General features: G+C 38.9%; 1 pseudogene; it reads left to right on the plus strand.

The window, feature by feature from the left end:
• The first annotated feature begins 278 nt into the window (after nt 1-278).
• Nucleotides 279-7,607, plus strand: LOC138851425 (CDP-diacylglycerol--glycerol-3-phosphate 3-phosphatidyltransferase, mitochondrial-like; annotated as a pseudogene).
• The last annotated feature ends 12,628 nt before the right edge of the window (nt 7,608-20,235 follow it).

Below are 20,235 nucleotides of genomic sequence, written 5' to 3' on the forward strand. Positions count from 1 at the left end.
ATCCTGGAGGTAGGAAGTACAGTGCCTGCACTCTGAAGGTGTGGTGGGGATGTTGTGGTTTCGAGGGCTATCTGAACTGTGATGCTGGAGCACTTCTAGCAAGACAGAGATTGACTAAGTGTCAGTGAAAGTGTTTTCTTCTTTATTGGGTCGCCCTTCCTTGATGGGAGAGAGTTGGAGTGTTAAAAAAATTATTTGTATTAATCCAGCCACTAGAAATGTTGTCATGAATGTTACAAAATATTTTGCTATCAATACTGACATTACTTTCTAAACAGGAATACAAGAAGCCATATGATTTTGGACCGTCAGAGAATTGGAAACTCTTTCTTGGTTTAACCCATGGCAGGTAAGTTTTTTTTTTTTTTTTTTTTTTTTGGTATGAGTTTTCTCAATTTTTATCAGTTTTATGCCAGTAATGTCCTTACCATTTACCTCCTGTAAGTTAGAGCATATTTACTTTCATCCTAGGTAGTAGGTTGATAGCAACCACTCAGGGAGATACTGCTATCCTACAAAGTGAGTGTAAAACAGAAGCCTGTAATTGTTTTACGTGATGGTAGGATTGCATATGTCTTTTTTCTGTCTCATAAACAAGCAAGATTTCAGATTTCAGGTATGTCTTGCTTCTTCTACTTACACTTAGGTCACACTACACATGCATTTACAAGCATATATATACACATTCCTCTGTATTTTCTTCTATTTTCTTACTATTTCTCGTTCTTGTTTATTTCCTCTTATCTCCATGAGGAAGTGGAACAGAATTCTTCCTCTTTAAGTCATGCATGTCGTAAGAGGCGACTAACATGCCAGAAGCAAGTGGCTAGTAACTCCTTTTCCTGTATACATTACTAAAGTTAAAAAGAGAAACTTTTGTTTTTCTTTTTAAGCCACCCTGCCTCGGTGGGATATGGTCGGTTTGTTGAAAGATGATGATGATTTACTTTCATTTGCAATATGCATCACAAGTATGTGAGAGACAACTCATTTAGACTGAATCAAGTTACTGTATGAATGCTTCACTAAGTGTGGCACAATGGCACATTCTGAGGTCCTTGTGCTTTATCTGTCTACTAGTGGTTACATCAGTAATTATATATACAGTGACAGTGACTTGTTGTTCTCTAGGTCCTATAAATGTTGCAGTGGACATCAAGTAGTAACCTGTGCCAATAATTAAAATTTTACTTTTGGCTTTAATAAATTGTACATTTTGGCAAAACAGTAGTCACCAAGTGGTGTTGATTCTAATCAGTATTACTATTATATAACTTAATATTTGTATAATTGTATAGTTTTTCTCTTTACCATTGCAGCAGAGGATGGAGACACATTCTTCTTCCATCGTGGCACTTACCTGATGGAAATGGATTAACTTGGCCCAATGCTATCATCACTGCTGCAAGTCACGACAAAGCTGCATGACAGACACCTTATTTGTTCTTTTTAATTAGACTGTAAATTATTACATATATCTTTTAGCCACAAGACTTTCGTACATTCCGGGAACCAATGCCAGTATTTTTACCAGAAGACTGTCTTACATTTCCAGAAAATGGTGCTGTATTTATCATTGTATAGCATCTGCTTTAATCAATTTCTTCCAATTAGATACAGAGAAAACAAAGCTTCCTATGTTTTTTTTAAATCAAATTTCACTAGTGAACTTGTAGAAATAATTAGTGATGTATTAATTTTATAAATGATGAAAGAGAAGAGGTATTGACATACAGTAACACAGATACATGCTGAGAGAATGGAGCCCCCTCATGGGAGGTGTTCCTTGATGCTAGTAAGGGGCTCTTGATCCAAGGAATTGAACCTGACCTTCCTTCCTCAGATTGAGCCTTATTGCTGCCCATTCCCTCAGACAGACACTGACTCCCTTTAGGTTAATTGTTTCCCCATGAGAGTAATAATAATGAGATTATTATTATTACCATCATAACTAAGCACTAAACCCACTATGGTCATACAGCACTGTAGGGTAGGGTGTGCTAAAGGTGTATATTCCTGATCAGATACACACACAATAACAATGAGAGATTAGCTATAAATTAATTAACATATAATTAGCTTTACATTGTATTTTATTGCATTGTTGGAATTATGGGATGTTTTTTATTCTATAATGTATGTATCAGAATCATAATCGTAAAAAGCATTACATAGATGAGTGAAGCTACTTATACAAAATAATACATATACAGATATCCCTTAATTTATGCAGTAGATGCAATCCCAACCCATGGCCCTTAAAGTGAAATTTTATGTAAATTGAACCTAACAGTAAATACAGCACACGGACACATTCCGAGACTGTGCTCATTCCACATCTCTTTACTATTTACCAGAGAAATCTGAGCTTACCACATATTCACCAAATGATCATTCTTCTTTCAACAAACTGGCCGTATCCTACCGAAGCAGGGTGGCCCAAAAAGAAAAACGAAAGTTTCTCTTTTTCTTCTTCTTTCAACAAACTGGCCATATCCCACCGAGGCAGGGTGGCCCAAAAAGAAAAAAGTTTCTCTTTTTAAATTTAGCAATTTACACAGAAGAAGGGGTTACTAGCCCCTTGCTCCTGGCACTTTAGTTGCTTCTTATGACATGCATGGCTTATAGAGGAAGAATTCTATTCCACATCCCATGGAGATAAGAGGAAATAAACAAGAACTAGTAAGAAAATAGGAGAAAACCCAGAGGGATGTATATATATATGCTTGTACATGTATGTGTAGTATGACCTAAGTGTCAGTAGAAGTAGCAAGACATACCTGAAATCTTGCACATTTATGAGGCAGAGAAAAGACACCAGAGATCCTACCATCATGTAAAACAATTAAAGACTTCCTTTTTACACTCACTTAACAGGATGGTAGTTCCTACCTGGGCAGCTGCTGTCTACCTAGGCCAAAAGGTGTCCTGGTGGCTAAAGCCCCCACCACACACGGAGGGCCCGGGGCGATTCCGTCGGTGGAAACATTCGAAAGTTTCCCCAATTTTGTCCTGTTCACCTAGCAGCAAAGGGGACCCGGGGGTTATCGACGGTGTGGGTCGATCCACAAAATTAAGGACCCAATGAAAATAAGTTAGACAGTCCTCGATGACGCACTGACTTTCTTGGGTTATCCTGGGTGGCTAACCCTCCGGGGTTAAAATTCCGTACGAAATCTTATCTTATCACATCCAAAAAAAGAAAAAAAATGAATTTGGTATAAAATAAATGAGGAAAAATTTAAAATTCATTCATGCTGCATCTCTTTACTCACTCTCTTCTAGCACTAGCCAAGCATCCTGCCTAGAGTGAAACCTGCAGGTTATGAGTCTGTAAATGTAGATCTCTTCTCTTTCCACCCTCCTCCTACCCATAGTCCTGACTTCATGTCATCTCAGTCTAAGCTCGTCAACTATAAGAAAATGCACCAGACTGTAGTGGTACTATCTTTTTTATATGAGTGTACAGCATGGGCTTTAAGTATTGCATTTAGGAGGATGCTGGAAGCAGTGGAGATGTTTAAGAACAGTGTGTAGTGAGAATATTATGCAAACTTTGCAGAGCATAAAAATTAGAAGAGGGTATGGCATTATTAAGGATATTATTCAGTAGGTGGAGGATGGACTGTTGAGGTAGGTTGGGGCATTAAGAGAGTATGGTGTAAAGTAGGATAACCAAAAGGGTGCATAAATACAATTCAGAAGGAAGGATGGGTAGGGGAACCTCGCAAGAAAGGTTGGAAGCACTGTGTAAAGATTGTTAAGTGGTAGAGGCTTGAGCATCCAGCAGGCACGTGTAAGTGTGTTAGATTGGAGTGGAAATAAATGACATACTGTTGGAGCATAAGCACAGTATCATAAAGGGTTTCAGAGAAACAATGCAGCTGGAATTATTCCTTAGAGATGAGAAATGGTGCCTTCATTCTGAAGGGGGGTGGATATTGCTGTTTAGAGGGTCATTACCAATGTGATGTCTGCAGTGTCTAGCAAAACAGTTATTAAATAAATACCGACTGTGTCCTTTTATGGGTCATCTTGTGACCCACAAAATATAATATGCTATACTAATATTACAAATGAGTTTTTCAGTTTGATTAGAACATGTTACATAATTTCAGGGACAATCTGAGCAATGACTACTTCACTAATAGACAGGATCATTACTTTGTCTTCGATGACTGTCCTGAACTTGCAGACTTCTATCACAAAATCATCGATACAGTCAGTAAGATCTCGCTACAGCTTCAGACAGATAATACTACTACTGTTCTTCCAGACACAACAGTGCCCCCATTCATGGTGGGTTATGTATACTGGTAATATGTATAATATATGTAAATTATTGTTTAATGCTATGTATGTGTTTGCTTAATAATATTTCACATGAAGATAGAAACTCAGAAAATTTCTTGATCTGTATAATTCGACTTCTCGTTGGGGTCCTCTTCAGTACTGTATGTATACATATAAAGAGGACCCCTGCAAGGGGGCGTTGACCCCTGGAACTCTCTCCAGGTAAACTCCAGGTAATATCTACCTGGAGGGTGTTCCGGGGGTCAGTGCCCAAGGACCTGATGTGGATACCGAAACCGTGGATAGTAGCAAACCTATACTTACTTATTATAAAGTCTAATTGATAAATTATGCACAATAAGCAGAGAATTATCACATTTTCACTGATGGGAAGCACTTCTCGGCTTCTCTTGGGCTTTGAAGAATTTCCACCATCACTGCTTTTGCACTTTGAGGCCATTATTAAGTAAAATTAAGGGTTATTTTTGGGCCACGGTAAACAGCAGATAACCAAAACCGTGGATACTGGAGCTACGGATACAGGGGTTCTACTGTATATGTTTATATATAAAGGCAGTATATTTTGGCTAGGTAGGTGATCTGTAATAGGTGTAAATTAACATTAATGGTATTGATAAAAATAATGTGCACGAGGAATATTTGTACAAGGAAACCTCTGTAAATTCAAAGTGGTTGCAAGGAGGATTTTTTTTAATGGCCCATCTGAATAGTGGGAGAAAATCTATTGAAAATTGGGAAACTGTAAATGTTGCATGTTATTCATTTTTTATATTACCTTTGCATTTTTCAGAATGTTTATAATACAGCACATATTGATTGGCTGCACTTTTAATTGCGATTATAATAAATGTTGTTTAACTGTACGTACTTTTGTAATGATACTGGTAGAATTACCAATAATATGTTAGGTAAAAGGACACATGTGCAGCTAATGTGATGTTTTTATTATGGCAACATTTCGCTCTCCAGGAGCTTTGTCAAACTGTTATGACAAAAATTCTGGCGGCAAAACCTGGCCACAGTAAAAATGTCGCACACATTACTCAGGACCTTTTACCTAACATACTGTACTTTTAATGGTGATTATAATCAGTGGTGTTTGCACTTTTCAGAGTGATTATAATTATTGTATGACCATGAAAACTGCCATACAGAAAGTGTGGGATCAAGAGTGTGGCAAAACTACACAAAGACTACACCAGATGTCAAAAAATCTTGAAAAGTTCGGTGTTAATAAGCTAGACAAAAAGCCCCTAGACACTATAGTAATCCCAACTTTACAAATGGGACATTTTGATATTGTGAGCGATAGCACAATGACCAAAAAGTTCTTGACTTCAGCCGAGAGTAATTCAAGAACTCAGCATCAGACTACTTCAACTTAACAGAAGAATACATGAAAAGTATTCTTCGGGGCACTGAAGCTTCTTATAGTATTTTCATGGCTCATCCCAAAGTAAGATGTGTTATAATTCTTTTTTACATTGCATTTTTTGTATCTTGATGAAACGCTATTTGATAGTTGTGAAGAAAAGATATATTTGCAGAAAATAACTTTGTAACTTCTGTATGACTTCATAAAAATTTTAACAGCTGTAAATGTTGTCCCGATAAAACCTGGTTCAGCAAATATGTCTTATCTTCACACAGTAAATGAAGATAGACAGGTTTTGCATGTGTCTTATTTATCACGATGGTATTGTGAACCATTAAGATAGTGATTGTAAACCATTAAGATAATGATTGTGAGCCATTAAGATAGTGTTTGTGAACCATTAAGACAGTGATGTTTTTTTTTAACAACTCTTTGCAGTATGCCAGTTGGATTCTTTTAAAAGATCAACCATTATTTGAGTACTCGTATACTAAAGTTAATTTTTCATGTTTACATTAAAACAATAAAATTGCTGGTTCCTTCTTTATTGTGAAAAATTACTGCATATGCTTATAAAAATTGCTTATATTAAGTAATGTACCTTTTATTCCATATCTCTTCAGTAAAATGGATTAAATATAATTTTAGTATAGTCAGTATATACATGTACATTTAATGTGGAATTCTATAGTGAAGTATCCTGCTAGTCTTGATAAATATAAAAACAGACTGGTTATAAATGACCATAATTTTTAAAGGGGTGGACCGGTAAGCCAGCGGAAGGCCTCGGTCAGATGACCAAAAGCTCCAAAGGCGGGTCATCATCTGACTAAGACCCGCGTCAGGAAACATTTGTCCTGTTTCCTGACGAACCTTACCTAACCGATAAATATAAATACTGCGTCAAACATTCAAGAATCCTTTATTGAATATTCCAAGTTTTCTGCATAGAAAAAATGGCTAAGCAGAAAAATTGCTTATGTGGCATTATATGAAGTAGAAATATTAACAGAGTAAAGAATAATATATAAATTTGTATAGATGGAGTTCAGAACCCTTAAAATATTAATGGATAAAACTGCAGTGAAACTGTATGAACATATAGAACCTGTTGCAAATGACAGCCAAGGGAAAAATGGACAGTTGTGTTTTTTTTCACTGCATTCAGTTAGAAATGAGGTACGTTGTGGGTAAATAATAAGAAGTTCAGTTTGACAAAGCATTTATGGCTACACATACCCACAGTGATAAAGCATTTAAGGCATTTCCATATAATTCATTTGACAGCTAATAAATTTTTTAACATGCCGCCCATCTCCCACCATGGCAGGGTGACCTGAAAAAGAAGAGAGACATTCATAGAGTTTTTCTTCTTTATACATTTAGTAATAATAATATATTTCATGATATATTACTATCTCACCAGGCTAATGGTTTCCTTGTGGCTAATGGATTTGCTGGAGCCATCCCGGCTGCTTACACACAACTTACAGAAAGGAAGGCAGAGTAAATGCATCACCATGTTCGAGTATCATCGACCAAGTTGGACATTCCATGCCAGAGGACTGTGGTATTACCAACCTTATCAGTCCTTGCCTTTGCTCACTGTGATTGGCTCCCCAAACTTTGGTAAGCATCATTATTTTGACACTTGAAAGGTAGGACTGCATATCAAGACAGATATACGGAACAGAGGTTGTCCGTAGGTTACAGTCTCCAGTTGAAGTCTTTAGTGGATCTGAAGACAACCCACATTGTGGCGACCCAAAGCTTTACCCTCCAGAGAGCACTGCATCAAGAGCAAGAGCATTTATATGGCAGTTCAAGTCGGGTAACTCAACAAACCTTCACTACTCAAGACCAGCTGGTTCCTTACTGGGTGCACTTTGTAATGCCTAGAATTAAAGTCTTTTTCTAACGATTCATCAGCTGTGTTATAAAGTTTTTAATGTTTACCTGGAGTTTACCTGGAGAGAGTTCCGGGGGCAATGCCCCCGCTGCCCGGTCTGTGACCAGGCCTCCTGGTGGATCAGAGCCTGATCAACCAGGTTGTTACTGCTGGCTGCATGTAAACCAACGTACGAATCACAGCCCGGCTGGTCAGGAACCGACTTTAGGTTTGCACCTAAGATCGAATTTTTATATTAAGAATTCTCTTAAATTGCTTTTATTTATTTATTTATTTATTTATTTATTTATTTATCTGAACATGATACAGAGAAGTACAAAGGAATACAGTTAAGTGCAACATGCCAAAGCCACTTGAATGCAGAGCATTATGGGCAGGCTTAAAATTAACTTAAGATTAATTAAGCAATGATGTATTCAGTGGTAAAACATTATTGTAAACAGATAACAATTAAGCACAAATGAGTATTACTAAGACAGGTCATATGGTAATTTTCTGTGTTACTGTCTATTCACTAGAATGGAGTATTCTGTTAGGTAGTGTAATTAAAAAATAACACAGTTTGATTGGGTCTAAGGTTAAACATGCATGTATATGTGATACAATTAAGAGAAATATTTAAGATATACAATTTATAAGATACAATTATTCAGTATTTATTTGGTTGTGGGTGAGTGTTTTTTGAGAAGAAACTTGAATTTATAAACAGTGTTTCTTTTATATTTACAGGTAATGAATTCCAGATTTTAGGGCCTTTTATGCTCATTGAGTTTTTGCATAGTGTGAGATAGACACGAGGAACATCAAAGAGTGATCTGTGCCTTGTGTTATGGTCATGTGTTCTGTTGAGGTTGGTAAGGAGACATTTGAGGGGAGGGTTTATATCAGAGTTAAGTGTTCTATGTATGTAATAGGTGCAGTAATAAGTATGGATGTTTTGTATGGTGAGTAGGTTTAGAGTTTTGAATATTGGTGGAGTGTGCTGCCTGATGTGGGAATTTGTTATCATTCTGACTGCAGCCTTTTGTTGGGCAATTAGTGGTCTGAGATGGTTTATTGTTGTTGAGTTCCTTGTACAAATTCCATAGTTCCATGGGTTCAAGCCCCACCCGTTCACTGGTGTGTTTGTAATCGTGTTATTATGATTTATTGTTTAAGTGTTGGGTGCCTCTTTCATGATTTACAAATGCAGTTAAAATTAGATTATGCAGCTGCATTCAGCTGTTAATTCCATAGCCTTGAGCATTGTGCATTTTGAAGCTTCTGATGTAGCTATATCAGAAGCTCCAAAACCAGAGCTTCAGAAGCTCTAGAAACAGAGCTTCAGAATGGAGCTAAAGAAGCTCCAGAAACAGAACTTTAGAAATGGATCTTCTGACATAGCTACGTTACGTGGCGCCATCAACATGACTAGTGATGATATTACCAACAAAATAAAAAAAATGGACCATAACACCAATAAAGCCAAACTGATCACATTGAACACTAATAGAACCAATTATGGAAATAATAGCAGTGCATTAATGATTTCCTGACTGACACTAGTCTGTTGCATAAGGGGGCTGTAGGGCAAAATTCCTAACTCGTTTATTTACCGTCCGATTTTCTCCAGTTTTGGTACATAAGACAAAGTGTTCTCACTCTTTCTTGAAAATATTTATCAAAAATATACCTCAAACAACAACTGAGAAAAGACTGATTTACTGAAAATGCCCTTGGGGTTGATTTCATTTTTATATGGTGCTACGTAAGGTTGTTGGACACTTGGTGCCGAGAGAACAATGCTAATACTTATTTTAACCGATAGATGTCCTCTAAAATACCTTACCGTTATTTCACAAAAAACTAAAGTTTGTTAGTTTCTGGAATATTGCAAAAAAATCTGCCCTTTACTCCAACATAACTCCCAAAGTATTTGGAATATTTCCAAAAATTCAACGGTCAAAATAAGAGAAATCATTATTCTACAATGTCTGTGAATATTATTCCATTTAATTAAGTAATAAAGGAAGCACTTCGGACTTTAGGTGAATAAGTTACTTCCGAGATATCGGCCGGGAACGCCGGCCGGCCCCCGTCTCAAAAAAAAAAAAAAAATTCGCGAAAATCGCGTTTGTTTGGGTGTATTTCTTAGTAAACTGATGTTCTAGTGCAGTTATCCTCTTCAAAACACCGTTTTCTCTTACTCAGAGACTAAAGAATGGGACATGGAGAGGAGTAACTCAATATTTATCGAAATATTCCCGATAATCTTTCGTCATATTATGGCCTATTTTATTCAGCCTAGAGTATATAACATGTTTGTATGTTATTTATAGTGTTTATTATATCATATTAGATCAATTCTGATAGACAAATAAGCCGTAGAGTTGATATATAAGCGTAATAATGGGCGATTCCTGCTGGTACCTCGGGAGCAGGAACACTGCCGAGCGTTCCCGTCTGGTTCCCGGTTGTCACTAAGTCTGCGGATAAGTCCCGCCTACTGTTTTATGATGCCAAATAGTCAGTTATTATATTAGAAAGAATAATGCAAGAAAAGGCGATAAAAAACAAGAAAATAACTCCAAAAAATATATAGGCCGTGAGCAGACTCGGTACCAACATCGCCGTCACCATACCTGATATAAATGACTATAATTTCTTGTAGAAACGTCGTAGAACATTCATTCTGGTACCATTGTATTGCCAAAGAGTTGAGCTATTTTTCAGTATATATAACTCAATTTCCATATTTTTTCGATTTTTCGGTGAGCGCGCGGGGAAAATTGCCCTATAGCATCCCTGGCCTCCCCTCACCTGATATCCTTCCCTCAGTACCAACACCTCTTTTCCCATTTCTTATCATATCTCTTATGTAGTTAGGTAAGATCTATCAGGAAGCAGGACAATGCTAAATAACTTGTTTGGGTTTAGCGCTTTCTGTGATTAAAGTATAATTGCCTTGATACCAGTGATGGGATTTTCATCCAAGGAACTGTACTTACCTTCCTTGGGTTTAGTGCTTAATTTGATTTATTATCATCTCCCTCCATGGATCAAACTTGAATGCTTCCCATTCTTCAGGTGCTAAATGCCCACAATGGGTTTAGTGCCATTATGTATCTGTGCCTCTTTCAAGGCAGTGACAGTGTAAATTATGGTGAAAGTGCCTTGGTGGGAGATGACCAGGGTGCTTAAAAAATATATATAGCATGATTTTTATGAAAAAATATATCATCACTGAGCTTATTTTACAGTTGATTACATTGAAAACTATATTAATGAATATATCATGGCTGCTCTTGTATTTGCTATTTCTTACTCATGATTGAATAGAACTCCTATATTAGTCTTTGGAATAATGGTAGAATTACCGATATGTTAGGTAAAAGGACAAGTGTAACTGATGTGACATTTTATTGTGGCAATGTTTTGCTCTCCAGGAACTTTGTCAAGCTGTAAAGGGGCCTTCATTCATGTTTCCATGCGCTCTCAAAAAAAAAAAAAAAATAGAAAAATTATGGACATTGAGTTATTTATACTGAAAAATAGCTTAACTCTACAAGAAATTATAGTCATTTATATCAGGTATGGTGACTGCGATGTTTGTAGTGAGTCTGCTCACAGCCCATTTTTGGGGGGAATTTTTTCCTTGTTTTTTATCTCTTTTTCTTGCATTATTCTTTATAATATAATAACTGACTATTTGGCATCATAAAACAGAAGGCGGAGCTTATACGTAGACATAGAGGCAACCAGGAACCATATGGGAATGCTCGGCTCCAGAGAGTGCCAGGAGAAATCACTTCATCATTATTCTTACGTCAGCTTATATATCAACTCTATGGCTAATTTATCTATTAGAATTAATCTAATATGATATAATAAATACTATAAATAACATACAAACATGTTATATACTCTAGACTGAAAAAATAAGCCATAATATGGCGAGAGAATATAGGAAATATTTTGATATATATGAGATGCTGCTCTCCATGTCATATTCTTTGGTCTCTGAGTAAGAGAAAACGGTATTTTGAAGAGGATAACTGCACTAGAACATCAGTTTACTAAGAAATACACCCAAACAAAAGCGATTTTCGCGAAAAAAAAAATTGAGGCGGCGGGCCGGTCGGCGTTCCAGGACAATATCTCGGAAGTAACTTATTCACTTATGGTACATCGTTCTGCCTTTATTACTTAATTAAGTGGAATAATATTCACAGAAATTGTAGAATAATGATTTCTCTAATTAAGATTGCTCAATTTTTGGAAATATTCCAAATAATTTGCAAGTTATGTGGGAGTAAAGGGCAGAATTTTTGCAACATTCCAAGAACTAAAACTTTGTTTTTTGAGAAATAAAGATATGTTATTTTAGAGGACAGGTAGCTTATATAATTCGTATAAGCATTGTTCTCTCGGCACCAAGTGTCCAAACAACCTTACATCGTCCCATATAGGACAAGGAACCTGTCAAAGGGCATTTTCAGTAAATCAGTCCTTTTTCAGTCTTTTCTCAGTTGTTGTCTGAGGTATATTTTTGATAAATATTTTCAAGAGTGAAAACACTTTGTTTTGTGCACCAAAACTGGAGGAAATCGAACGGTAAACAAAAGAGCTACAATTTTTTGACCGCCACCCAACCCAGCCGATCATCGCTGCCTGATGGCATCTTTTGTATGTCGTATCTGTCCTGTGGAACTTCAGGGCCAAATAAATTTCCAATTATAATAATCATATTGTGGAAAATTTTTTGATTTTCCGAAACTATAGTGCCTAATAGGTGTTTAATGTGTCTATATGGGTCAAAAATGTATTTGAAAATAAGAGTAGAACCAAGAGTTCCCTTTGCGCATGCGCGGATGTGCGGGGGGGAGGGGCGCGGATTGTTTTGAATGTGGTGAAGAAGCTGAGAAAGCATGGAACCACGAAATTGACATTCACGGCGGCCTAAGGATTAATATAGGCCTCATTTCATAATAAGAAGTGTCGTAACTGTTCCTGGTGGAGAGTGAGGGAACGTGATTTACGGGACCACGGTAATAGAGTGGTAAAAAGTGTGATAAGAGTAGGACCGGGTGTCAGGTGCACGGCCAGGGTGTGTCCAGGGGACATACCCGTGTGTTAATCCTCGCTCATCGGCCTCAGATCTTAATGGAGTGACCTCTAATTTGTGTAATAGTTATGAGACGTTAAATCGTCTTGTGAATGGTAATGTAATCAGTGATAATAACATTGAGTTAAGAGAATGCGGGATGTGAAATAGAGCGCCTTGCTCCGAGTGAACGTGTGACTCTCGTACCGGGGATAATGGAGATTTATGGGATCACGACTTCTAACCGGGACAAACCGACGGATACCTCGTCCTGCCGGAATGAGAACCGTGTCGGTGTAGCAGGACATCGAAACTGAGATGGTGAATGGAAGAAATAAGGAGTATCAATCACCCACAGTTAAGTAACCCTTCTAGTTATAGCAAACTTATGCTGGCCAGTAGTGTTATGTTATAATTAGATAGGTTATGAGTGATCCAGCTACATCAAGTGACCACCAGAGAACATCTGGTAAGTGGTGGGATTATGTACAAATGTTTTCCTTGATGGATGTATCCAGGTGTATCCTACCCCCCTCCCCTTCATTCAGCGAAACTACTATAATCTATACAGTCCACAATTAACTAGTAGCACTGTACTTGTGTGTGCTACCCAATCCATACTGGTCTCGGATAGATATGGATAAGATTGTGAGGTCGAAGGGGCCACCTGTAGTGACCAGAGGTGGTTTTCTCACATGTCTACACGGGGTGACTACGGTAAACAATATGGTTGTCTCCCAATGAGATTACTTGTATGTATATAAGGTTGAGGTACATACAGATAAACACCCTAGAAAATTTTCCATATCTGCCCGCTGGTCCTTCGTGAACCGGATGCAATCAGTGAAAAAATTAATTGAATTAATTACTTAATAATTAAGTGACTGATTGAAGGAAGTCGGTGTAGGGTGCACAAGTTTAATCGATCGTGTGATGGATGATAATTAGCCCAATAAATTGCTAGCACATGGGTGGCTAGGATTTATACAAGAGTAAAGTGCAAGAATTACTCTTATAAGGCGTCTACTTAAGTAGTATAATGGGTGATTATTAATTCCCTAACCATGGCTGGGTCTGAGGAAGTTAGTGCGACTGGCAAGTCCATGGATGCCAAAGCAAAGAAAGCGTCACTACAAGCTCGGAAGGGTCATGTTACTAAATCATACAAGAAGTGTATGGAGTTAATGAAACAAGAAACGGTAAACCCTGATGAATTAAAGCTACACCTAGATGCCTTAGGAAATAGACATGAGTCATATAGGTTGTGGTTTAAAGACTATGAAAAAGAGCTGCTAGAGAATTGTGCAGATGATGCTGAAAGGGAGCGACTGCTGGATCAACATTATGAAGTGGAGGACAACATTGTGTCCTGCAAAACTAAGGCTTTGGAGAAGGTAAAGGGTGTAAACAATGTTGTTGGTCAACCTAGTAAGGAAAGTCAGAGACATCTACCAAAACTCCCAGAATTATGTATGCCTGTGTTTAATCCGGGAGAACACTGGGAGGAGTTTTGGTCTATCTTTAAAGCAGTCGTACATGATAGGAGTGATCTTGCAAGTGTTACCAAATTATGCTATTTAAAGGGACAAGTAAGGGGAGATGCGCATGTTCTCATACAAGCATTCCCAAATGTAGATGACTCCTATAGTGAGGCAGTTGACTTGTTGGAGGCCACTTACGGTAACTTGGAGCAAAGTAGGCTGGACCTAGTGGCTAATTTGGCTAATTTGAAGACTCCAGATCACAACCGCAACAGTTTACAGCAATTTAGGATCAAACTAGAAAGCACTCTTAAGACCTTGAGTAATAAATATGATCTGGAGGGAGCAGAGTGGTTGTTGAGTGCCTTGATTCAGAATAAATTGAACCACAAGACCATAGAGTGGTTATCTAACAGATATCACAAGGGTTACTTCAGGTTGGAAGATATAAGAGTGGGACTGCAAGAGCTAATTGTCCAACTGCAGATCAGCCAACCCATTACCTCTAGGAATACCACGTCTACAGACCCCAGTGCACCTGCCAAGTTCCACAAAGGGAAACCTTATCCTAATATCAATAATCCTAAGCCACCTACTACACGGGGTTACGTAGGCACGTATCAAGTGACAGGTGCCAGTTATAGTGGTTCTCCACCTCCAAGCAAGAGGAGGAAGTACCACAATAAGGGTAGCCCAGTTGATAAGAGGTCAGGCAAAGAAAGGAGAGATTGTATCTTCTGCAACGGTACTCATTTCTCTAAGAACTGTAATGCCTATAATTCATGGGATGTTAAAGTGGAAAGATTGGAAGAGCTTGCTAGATGTATCAGGTGTCTAGGAAATCATAATGTAAGGGATTGCCGTGCTAACTTGCACTATTGTTATCAGTGTAACAAGGGAAGACACCACATAGCTATGTGTAAGGGCAGATCTAATCGTAATGATGGTAACAATAGTACTGATAGTGATAATAACCCAGACACAACAGTAGCCCACGTAAAGATTGCAGCTAACGTCGGTAATGATGGCCTAGCTGAGGTAGCTTTGCCTGTGTTGGATGTGGTGATTAATGATAAACGGCGTAAATCCAAAACTGTAACAGCATTACTGGATCAGGGAACAACGTACCTTCATAAAACGTAACTGCCTTAATGGGATGAAGGTACAAATGGGAGATCCTGCTATACTCAAGCTATCTGGCTTTCTCTCGAATAAGAAGGCCCAGTCATACGACACTGTTTATGTAACTGTCCGGCTGGGCAATGAGAGAAAACGTATTAATGCCGTAATTGTGGATAGGCTCCCAGAGAAAATATCTACAATAGGGCTTGGTAACGCTACTGAAAGGCTTTCGAGTAAGGTAGATTTGGCACCTTCTGGTATAAATAATGATTCGGTGGGGCCAATAGATATTTTGATAGGTAGTGACCATTATGCCACCTTTGTAAAGGGTATGACAAAGAAATGCGGAGTCACCCTTCTAAGGACCGCCGGAGGTCACGTGATGTATGGCAGGCTTCCTCGTACCGATAATGAATGACTGGAGGAATCCATAAATACAGTTACGGTGTGTCTTACTCATGAAGTATCACCCCAGTATAAATATACTTCAATAGAGGATGAAGTTGAACCTGTGTATAAATTATGGGAATTGGACAGCATAGGGATCAATGTAAATGAAGAAAGTCCAGATGATTCCTTTACTCAAGAACAATACCAGAAGGATGTTAAATTTGAATCTGGACAATACTGGGTGAGACTTCCGTGGAAGCTGAACCATCCAGACCTACCAACTAATTACCGGATGGCGTATGGACAATTAAAGGCTCAGCTCCACGAATTGAGCAAGACACCAGAACTGTTGACTGCTTACGATGATATAATTAATGGTACTATTTGCCACACCACGGAGTGAAGAAGTCTAAGACCAAATAATAAATTGTTCTTACTGATGACAGGCGACGATAAATGCACACCTTAAGTGCTTACAGGCGGTCCACTGAGCGAAGTAAGTTGGGTAAATAATCTTATGTGGACAATTTCCGGGTGTGACGTCAACTGAAGAGGAACTAATGAGGATATGTGAAGGGGTTAATGAAATAATGAAGAAATGTGCTGGGACTGACTTGGGATACTGAGAGACTTGTTATTGTTAAAGTCTCAAAATTCCAGTATGCCCAATAAATTAATCCAGGGAGCATAGGCTTATGCCCCTGAGAGAATGGAACACTAATTAGTCCATTTTGAGGGTTCAATAAATATGGATGGCCATGGAGTTGGTGCCTATATGCAGTAGGGTGCTGGGACTGACTTGGGATACTGAGAGAGACTTGTTATTGGTAAAGTCTCAAAATTCCAGTATGCCCAATAACTTAATCCAGGGAGCATAGGCTTATGCCCCTGAGAGAATGGAACACTAATTAGTCCATTTTGAGGGATCAATAAATATAGATGGCCATGGAGTTGGTGCCTATATGCAGTAATGTGCTGGGGCTGACTTGGGATACTGAGAGACTTGTTATTGTTAAAGTCTCAAAATTCCAGTATGCCCAATAAATTAATCCAGGGAGCATAGGCTTATGCCCCTGAGAGAATGGAACACTAATTAGTCCATTTTGAGGGTTCAATAAATATGGATGGCCATGGAGTTGGTGCCTATATGCAGTAATGTGCTGGGGCTGACTTGGGATACTGAGAGAGACTTGTTATTGTTAAAGTCTCATAATTCCAGTATGCCCAATAAATTAATCCAGGGAGCATAGGCTTATGCCCCTGAGAGGATGGAACACTAATTAGTCCATTTTGAGGGTTCAATATATATGGGTGGCCAGTGAAGATGGGAAAATTGTACTCCACATTATGTAAGTCGTCTAGCAACGACCTCCGCCCGGCCGCAGTGTGGAAAATTTTTTGATTTTCCGAAACTATAGTGCCTAATAGGTGTTTAATGTGTCTATATGGGTCAAAAATGTATTTGAAAATAAGAGTAGAACCAAGAGTTCCCTTTGTGCATGCGCGGATGTGCGGGGGGGAGGAGCGCGGATTGTTTTGAATGTGGTGAAGAAGCTGAGAAAGCATGGAACCACGAAATTGACATTCACGGCGGCCTAAGGATTAATATAGGCCTCATTTCATAATAAGAAGTGTCGTAACTGTTCCTGGTGGAGAGTGAGGGAACGTGATTTACGGGACCACGGTAATAGAGTGGTAAAAAGTGTGATAAGAGTAGGACCGGGTGTCAGGTGCACGGCCAGGGTGTGTCCAGGGGACATACCCGTGTGTTAATCCTCGCTCATCGGCCTCAGATCTTAATGGAGTGACCTCTAATTTGTGTAATAGTTATGAGACGTTAAATCGTCTTGTGAATGGTAATGTAATCAGTGATAATAACATTGAGTTAAGAGAATGCGGGATGTGAAATAGAGCGCCTTGCTCCGAGTGAACGTGTGACTCTCGTACCGGGGATAATGGAGATTTATGGAATCACGACTTCTAACCGGGACAAACCGACGGATACCTCGTCCTGCCGGAATGAGAACCGTGTCGGTGTAGCAGGACATCGAAACTGAGATGGTGAATGGAAGAAATAAGGAGTATCAATCACCCACAGTTAAGTAACCCTTCTAGTTATAGCAAACTTATGCTGGCCAGTAGTGTTATGTTATAATTAGATAGGTTATGAGTGATCCAGCTACATCAAGTGACCACCAGAGAACATCTGGTAAGTGGTGGGATTATGTACAAATGTTTTCCTTGATGGATGTATCCAGGTGTATCCTACCCCCCTCCCCTTCATTCAGCGAAACTACTATAATCTATACAGTCCACAATTAACTAGTAGCACTGTACTTGTGTGTGCTACCCAATCCATACTGGTCTCGGATAGATATGGATAAGATTGTGAGGTCGAAGGGGCCACCTGTAGTGACCAGAGGTGGTTTTCTCACATGTCTACACGGGGTGACTACGGTAAACAATATGGTTGTCTCCCAATGAGATTACTTGTATGTATATAAGGTTGAGGTACATACAGATAAACACCCTAGAAAATTTTCCATACATATCTTTATTTACTTCAAGTACATGTACATAGCATACAGACCTAGTTGACATCAATGACACACTACTATATAGAAAGCCGCTTGTTATGCTGAGCATATTGGTCAAATTAGGGACGTATTTCCATAAGACACCTGTTGTCCCTGTCCCTGTTCACCCATCAGTTTAAAATGGGTACCTAGGTGTTAGTGGACTGGTGTGGGTCGCATCCTGGGTGTTAGTTGACTGGTGTGGGTCATATTCTGGGTGTTAGTCGACTGGTGTGGGTCACATTCTGGGTGTTCTTGGACTGGTGTGGGTCACATCCTGGGTGTTAGTGGACTGGTGTGGGGGTCACATCCTGGGTGTTAGTGGACTGGTGTGAGTCACATCCTGGGTGTTCTTGGTCTGGTGTGGGTCACATCCTGGGTGTTCTTGGACTGGTGTGGGTCACATCGTGGGTGTTAGAGGACTGGTGTGGGTCACATTCTGGATGTTAGTGGACTGGTGAGGGTCACATCCTGGGTGTTAGTGGACTGGTGTGGGTCACATCCTGGGACAAAACTAACCTTATTTGCAGGAAATGCTCAGCATAAGTGGCTTTCTATACAATAGTATGTCATTGATGTCAGCTATGGTCTGTATACCTTGTACATGTACTGGTAGAAATAATATTTAATATCTAAACTATAATATCTAAACTATTTAGAGCACCTCAAAGGAGTCTGAATTTATTTTCTAACATGAAGATAGAGGTGTATCATATATTCTATGTAAGCTAAATATTATGCCAGATACATGGCTTACACACTAAAATAACTAATTGGTGTATGAGATGTCAGAGGAAGTGAAATGTAAAAGGTACCTTAAATATAATTAAAGAGTGAATCGTGTCAACATTCATGCTCCATTCATTCACCAAGGTTTTTAATGCCATGGTGGCTGCTGGGGATTGTGCCTTTAATATTTTGTTCAGTTTTTAAGCAACTCGTGTTGTAAGATGATGATCTTGCTGCTGAATATTATAGAGGATTTCATTAGTTCACTTAACTCTGATCTCCGGGGATCCAGGGATGATCTTACACACAAACAATGATGACTAAGTCATCTTGACTCTCACTCTCATACTTAGTTATGTATATTAACTCAAATTAAGTTTAAATAACAACTGTCCATTAATAAACAGAAAGATACACAAATAACCCGCACATAAAAGAGAGAAGCTTACGATGACGTTTCGGTCCGACTTTGACCATTGACAAAGTCACACTAACAGAGGTGGAGCAGGACGGCTATATATAGGCAGGAAGAGGTGGAGGTAGTAGTAGTAGTACAAGAATTGTATATAATACCGACAGGATGAAATGACACATGCACAACACCCGGGCATCCCCACTGTAGACGTTTCGCCATCCATCCAGCCACTGGATGGCGAAACGTCCACAACAAAGACAACCAGACGCCGCACATGTGTCTTAATTTCATCAGTAGTTGTAGTAGAAGAAGAGGAGGTAGTAGTAGTGGTAGTGGTAGAAGTGGGAAATAAGGATGACGAGCCAGTCAAATACAAAGGAAGGGGAGCACTGCAAGAGAGCTAGATACCCACAGAGGGAGAGCAAGCGCACAGAGGTGCGTGAAAGGGGAAGTGGTGAAATAAAATAAATGAAGAAGGAACAGAAACACGAGACAGGAGAGAGAAAGACAACCCAGAAGAGAAAAGGAGAGAGGAAAGGGGAAGAGGAAGAAGAAAAAGAAGAAGAAAAAAATGAGGATTCAGGTTAAGTCACGGGTGTTCTGAAGTTTGGAGCATTTTACAATGTAGTGGGAGAGGAAGGCATCTACAGAGACGAAGCCAGGGCTAAGGTTCATACAAGGAAAGTTGTGTATTAGAGAGGATTCAACTAAACGGCGACTGTTCGAGTTGGAAGTAGGGAAGACAGTTGTAGCAGAAGACCAGTCAATTGGATGGCTATGATCTCTGACGTGACAGAAAAGAGCATTGTTAGTGTCGGCAAGCCTAACACTATTTTTGTGC

Source organism: Cherax quadricarinatus, unplaced genomic scaffold (genome assembly GCF_038502225.1).
Source record: "Cherax quadricarinatus isolate ZL_2023a unplaced genomic scaffold, ASM3850222v1 Contig584, whole genome shotgun sequence".
NCBI classification, from domain to species: domain Eukaryota; kingdom Metazoa; phylum Arthropoda; class Malacostraca; order Decapoda; family Parastacidae; genus Cherax; species Cherax quadricarinatus.